This window comes from Myotis davidii, unplaced genomic scaffold (assembly GCF_000327345.1).
Source record: "Myotis davidii unplaced genomic scaffold, ASM32734v1 scaffold1968, whole genome shotgun sequence".
Taxonomy (NCBI): domain Eukaryota; kingdom Metazoa; phylum Chordata; class Mammalia; order Chiroptera; family Vespertilionidae; genus Myotis; species Myotis davidii.
In genome coordinates, this window is record NW_006299274.1 from 81,811 (window position 1) to 88,733 (window position 6,923).

Genomic DNA, 6,923 nt, shown 5'->3' on the forward strand with positions numbered 1-6,923 from the left:
ATTTCTTTCTTGTTAAAAGATTTTAAAATTTTTACTTTAGAGAGAGAGAAAGAAATATTGATTGGCTGTCTCCTGCACCTGCCCTGACCAGGGATCGAACCCACAACCTAGGTATGTGCCCTGATGGGGAATACAGCCTGCTGCCACCTTTTGGTGTACAGGACAACACTCCAACCAACTAAGCCACAACTGTGTTCATATCCTCACTAAAGAGTTAGGATTCCAACACTGATGGTCCTGTTGTTGAGACACATTAGAAAGACATTAATGTCACCATGTGGTATTAAAAGTATACCAAAACACATATTATTTGGTCTTACAAACACACATTTGACTTGGAACTACAGTTCTGAACAAAATTATAAACCTTAAATGTGCTGAGAAGCTTAATGTGTTAAAATTGAGATACACCCAAGTGGACTCTGAAAGTGTGTTTAAAGTCCACTTCTGTGAGACCAATTTTTGGATTATAGACAAGTAGAATTGATATGGGCAGGGAGCCACAGAACTTCAGGCAGTAGGAAAAGGGTGAGGTAGAGAGGACAAAAACTCTGTGGGTGGATTCTCCAAAGAAAAGTAGAGTGGTAGGTGGAATGATCCTTGTGATCCAAAGTATATATAATTCAGTCCTCTAATTCCCCTTTCCTCTGGCAACCAACGGAGGTGGTATTCTGTGTCTATGTCTGTTTTAATTTTGTTTGTTCATTTATTTTGTTCTTTGGATTCCACATTTTTTTTTATCCAGTCATCTGTTTATGGGCACTTGGGTTGCTTTCATATCTTGGTGATTGTAAACAATGCCGCAATGAACATAGGAGTGCATATACTAGTATTCTTTCGAATTAGTGTTTTGGGTTTCGTCAGATAAATCCCCAGAAGTGGATTTGCTGGGTCATAAGACAGATCCATTTTTAATTTTTTGAGGAACTGAATGCAACTTTTTAGATACTATCAACATTTAGGAATTCCCCATAATCTTTGAATTCTGGTGCATAAATCCAAGAGTAGATATTCTTGTGAAGAAGAATTTTTTGAATTAAAAGTTTGATTTTTTTTTTTATGTCTGTGAACATACATTAGGAAGTACACCTCCCCCACTTTCTCCCAAGAATTAAATGTTGGAAAGGAATTGTACTGGTCCAGCTTCTTAGACAAACAACTGAGTCCACTCAGACTAGTTCAAGCAGTAAAAGAGACACATTTAAAAATAGAAGGTAGTTCACATTACCATTAAGAGACTTAAAGAAACTGTTTTCTAGAACAATGGCCAAACTTTCACTATAGAAATGGCCCAGTGGGAAATCTGTTGCCATTGCTGCCACCAAGACTAAGCACTAAATGCAAGTATTCCAACTTGCTGCAATTGTGACTGCTATGAGCATATTGGATGCATTTTTGACCTGGAAAACTCAACCTGCAACACTCCTGCACCAAAAGCCAGACAGCTCTGTTGCCACCTGTGGAACAAAACTTCATCACAGACCCCCATTCCTCATGCTGACCTCTTGAATCAAAGTCTCATATGCAAGTATATATGATTGGGAATGTCTGTGTCACATGGCTGCATCTCTGATGCAAGGAAGGCTAAGAATTCAACACTTTGTGGGGGATAATTCAACTGTAGAAATGCCCTCCAAATATTAAAAAGCTACTGAGAACACAATGGGCAGGCGCAGTATGATTAATGCCCATGACAGGGATCTATAAAGTTCAGTTAGCCTGTCTCCTTACATCCACTTGCTGAGAAAAACAGTCCCAAGTGAGTCTTTATGTATAAGGATAAGGGGCAATGTAATGTCCATTAAATGAAATCAGCTGCACTCATCTGTCCATTCTGGACAAAGGAGTGAACTGCTTTTTGCTGATTTGGAATAAAAATTTGTCCAATGAAGATACTCCATAATGAATCAACATCATCATCCCTAATTATTCTTGAGCACTTGTTATGAGCACATCAGATGCATTACACCAGGAACTGTGATAAGTGCTTTACAGTAATATTTCATTTAATTCTCTCAAAAACCCTGTGAAGTAAGAACAATTATCACCATTTAACAAATGAGGATTCTGACATTTATAGAGGTTAACTACGAATCCAAAATCTGCAAAATGTAAATAAAACACTGGGATTTGAACCTGGGCTAACAGGAAAGCTCAAGGTCTTGATTAATATTGCATGCCAATCCATCAGAGCCTGTCGTGGCACACATAATGCTTAGTGCACATGGAGATGGCAGTTGTAGTGGATAGACATTATTTTTTATCCGAGATCACTGATTCCATTCACTGGTCCTCGGGCACCCAGATGGGTCATATGACCCAGGAGTGTTCAGAGAGCTCTTTCAGAACTTTTCTACTGGAGATAATACTGGGGAAATGTTTCTCCTGTGTGGTTCTGGTCAAGATGGCAGAATAAACAAACACTGTGCTCACTGCCTCCCAGGACCACTTCAAAATTGCAACTAAATTACAGAACAACCAACCTTATGAACCACCTGAAGATTAAATGAACAGAAGGCCTATGCCTAAGGATATAAAGAAGAATCTATATCCAGACTGGTAGGAGGGGTGGAGACATGCAACAGGCTGGTCTCTCACTTACGCGTGGCTATTAAGAAACAGGAGGTTGGGCTAGAGAGATTAAAAATGGTGGCAGAGTAAGTGGTTGCTGGACAGAAATGCTCCCAGGAACAAACTGGAATTACAGCTAAAGTACAGAAAAACTTCCTGAATAATCAACAAAAAAGAATCCTGATACCTGAGGACTGAAAGTGGAGACCGCATAGAGACTGGTAGGAGGTGTGGAGGTGCAAAAGGGCTGGCTGGGTGCCCACAGACAGCAACTCAAGTTCCAGAGAGATATCTCAACTGTGGGGGGTTACCACTGAGATCATTGGGATCTAATACCCAAACTGGGCCCCCCAGCAGAGAGCAGCAGAACTGAGAATGGAACCCACATAACATCTGGCTGTGAAAAGCAGCAGGGTTGCTGCCTGCCAGGGAGCAACAGCTGCAAATTCACACACACTCTTAAAGGGCCAATACATAAAACTCGCTGTGGAGTCATCAACCTTGTGCTCTGGCAGAGGGAGGGCAGAATGGGCTGGAGCTATGTGAGCAAAAGCCCGGCTTGGGTACTCAGGGGTTAGAGCTCAGAAGGCAGACACCCCCAGTTTCCTGTGATGAGCTATTCCCTCACACACCTAGCAGAGGACATCTTTCCCACACAGATATTTGCCTTGCTTGGAGGGAAGAGAGTTGACCCACCCTATTGGAAAATACCTTGCCCTGAGGCCACTGAAGAGATTAAAAATAACAATTAGCCTCCTAGAAGAAGCAACTGCCCAACCCTGTTGGAAAAAAAAATCTCACCACACCTGAGGATAATTGCCTGGTGCAATTCTAGTCGGATTTCTATCAGTCTGTAGGAAGAGTTGGTCTCTGGGGGCTTCAAGGCTTTGCCTAATCAAATTAGTCAGGAACAGCATTTGACACTGTGCTGAACTAGAGATTGAGAGGCATAGAGGATATACCTAATACATAGTCACAAATCCAAACAGGCATCCAAAATGAGGAGACAAAGAAACAACCCCCAAATGAAAAAAACAAGAGAATTCTACAGAAGAGATAAATGAAGCAGCGATAAGAAATTTATCTGAAACAGAGTTCAGAGTAACAATGGTAAAGATACTCAAAAGCATGAAAAAAGATATAGTAACTATGAAAACAGAAATAAAGAATGACATAGCACAAATAATGAATACATTGGAAGGAATACACAGCAGGTTAGGGGGAGTTGAGGATCGAATCAGTGAATTAGAAGACAGGGTAGAAAACAATCACTCAGAGAACCAAAAAGAAAAAAAAAATTACAAAAAAAAGAAGGAAAGCATAAGGGATCTATGGGACAATGTGAAACATAACAATATTTGAATATCTTTCCTAGTAAAGGAAAAAGTCATACAAGTTCAGAAGGCAAAAAGAACCCCAAGCAAGAAGAACCCAAACAGGCCCATGCCCACACACATTGTAATTAAAATACCAAAAATTAAAGACAAAGAATCTTAAAGGCAGCAAGAGAAAATCAAACTGTTACCTACAAAGGAGCTCCGATAATGCTAACATCTGATTTCTCAACAGAAACTTTAGAGTTCAGAAGAGAATGGCATGAATTACTCAAGGTAATGAAAAGCAAGGATCTGAGACCAAGATTATTATATCCAGACAGGCTAGCTTTCAAAATAGATGGTGAAATAAAGAGCTTCGCAGATAAAACAAAAGGCTAAAGGAGTTAATCACCACCAAACCAGCACTGCAAGAAATACCAAAGGAGCCCTAACCAGTTTGGCTCAGTGGACGGAAAGTAAAAAATAATTGATGTAATGTGTGGGGAGCTGATATAGGGTTAAGCCTTGGACTGACCTGTGGGCAAAGTCACAAACAATTCCCAGCTTAGAGGGCATAGTCCTCTTAGCATAGTTACGCTTGACCTTATAACACTCCCTAGATCTTATCTGGAAAGCTAATGGGCTGAGGAAGTGCAGGAAGTGTAACCATGGTCAAAATAAGTGAAACTCACAAGAACTGTGTAACTATGGAAACCACTACCTTATTTACCTCTCACTATAAAATAAAGGCTCAGCTTGCCTTGGGATCTTTCTCTGTGGCCTCAGCCAGGCACAGGGAAGATCCACGGAGACTAAGGAAAGCTAGAGAGTTCTGAACACTGTCTCTGTGTAAAACATTCTTCGCCAACCCCGTCCACACCTTTGGGAACCCCTGGACCACTGGGGCTGGACGCCAGCAGTAATGAGAAGAAAAAATAGAGAGGGAAACCTAGCCGTACAGAATTAAAATGGCAATAAATAAGTATCTATCAATGATAATCCTGAATGTAATTGGATTAAATACTCCAATCAAAAGGCATAGGGTAGCTGAATAGATACAAAAAATGACCCAATTATATGCTATCTATAAGAAACCCACCTCAGAACAAAAAACACACACAGGATGAGAGTGAAGGAATGGGAAAAAGTTTATCCATGCAAATAGAAAAGAAAAAGCTGGAGTAGCAATACTCATATCTGACAAAATAGACTTCAAAATGAAGGCCATCACAAGAGACAACAAAGGTCACTACATAATACTAAAGGGATCCATCCAAAAAGAGTATATGACCTTGTTAAACATATATGCACCAAATACAGGAACACCTAATTATATAAAAAACACTTCTAGATGACTTTAGCAGAGAGATTGACAACAATACAGTTATAGTAGGGGACTTTAACACCCTGCTGACTTTACTGGATAGATCTTCCAGACAAAAAATTAATAAGGAAACAGTGACTCTAAAGGATACACTGAACAGATGATCAGATGGATTTATTGACATTTATACAACATTTCACCCCAAAGCAGAAGAATATACATTCTTCCCAAGTACACGTGGGTCATTCACAAAGAAAGACCACATGTTAGGACACAAAACAAATCTCTACAAGTTCAAGAAGATTAAAAGCATCTTCTTAGACCACAGTAGAATGAAATTAAATCAACTACAGTAAAACAGCCAAAAACATTCAAACACATGGTGGCTAAATAGCATGTTATTAAACAACTAGAGGCCTGATGCACAAACTTTTGTGCAAAGGGCTCAGCCCCCATCACTGCAGCAGCTGCCTTGGCCCCCACTGCTACAGTGGTTGCCTCTGCCTTGGCCCCTGAGCTTCATCCGGAAGGTCGTCCGGAATATTACACTTTTATTATTATAGATGAATGGATTACCAATGAGATCAAGAAAAAAATAAAAAAGCTTCCTGGAAACAAATGAAAATGAACACAGAATAACCAAAAATCTCTGGGACACAGCAAAAGCAGTCCTGAGAGGGAAGTTCAGAGCAATACAGGCATACCTCAAATGAAAGCAACAAGAAAATCCAAGACTAAATAGAAGTAAATTACAGCAGAAATAAATAACATAGAGACAAAAAAAAAAATACAATGAAACCAAGAGCTGGTTCTTTAAAAGGATAAACAATATTGACGAACCATTAGCCAGACTCATCAAGAAATGAAGACTTATGAGGCTGTAGCATGGCTGGAAGTTATTGTGCGCTGGCAGCTAAGAAGGTGGGTGTGGTGGCTGCTGTGGCGGCTGAGGCAGTAGCTGAGGTGGGGACAGAGGAAGCAGATGATGGCATATTTTTTGAAAGGACTGCCATTCTACAACAAAAGCAATTTTAGTCAATTTCCTGCCGACTTTGTGTGTAAAACTTCAAATCAATGCCCTTCAGTCTACATGTCCACTTGCAAGTACCCATTTGAACAGATTATTGTGACAGAAAAAACAAATATCCTTTTGTGCTACCTACATCAGCAATGGGACAAAAAGAACACTGCCAAAAAGAGAGATTAGGAACAAGTGGACATAAAGGGTGAGAGCTCAGCACCTCCCCGCAAGGTCGCATGGACCAACAGCCCAGACATGCGTGAGGACACTTAAGACTGATGCTCCCCCATAGGTGCCTCTTGTCTTGTCTGCTCCTCACCCGCCTTCCCTGTGTAAGCATCCTGCCCACCCTCCCCACTGGTTCACATACCCACACCCTGCCATGCACACCACTTTCAACCTTATAGAGGCCAGTGTATTTATTTTCCTTGAGTCTTTATTTATGCTATAAAATGTACCGAGCAATGATTAAAGGGGATGTCAGACCCAGTAGTGTGATGTTGGTAGATGCTTCTTGAAAAACAACATTCTTATTCATTACCCAACCCCACCCCAGACCCCCTCCTCCTGCTCACCAGTCCTTCTCTGGAGAACCAGAGTGTGTCTTTGAGTGTCTAAAGATAAATCCTGCTGCAGCTGGGTGACAGAGGTGGGGCGCTGCCTCCCACTTCCATCCCCTGATCTGGCCTTA

At 40.9% G+C, this 6,923-nt stretch overlaps 1 pseudogene; it reads left to right on the plus strand.

Annotated features, from left to right (window-relative positions):
* Nucleotides 1-6,181: 6,181 nt before the first annotated feature.
* LOC102761834 lies at nucleotides 6,182-6,869 on the plus strand (annotated as a pseudogene).
* Nucleotides 6,870-6,923: the final 54 nt, after the last annotated feature.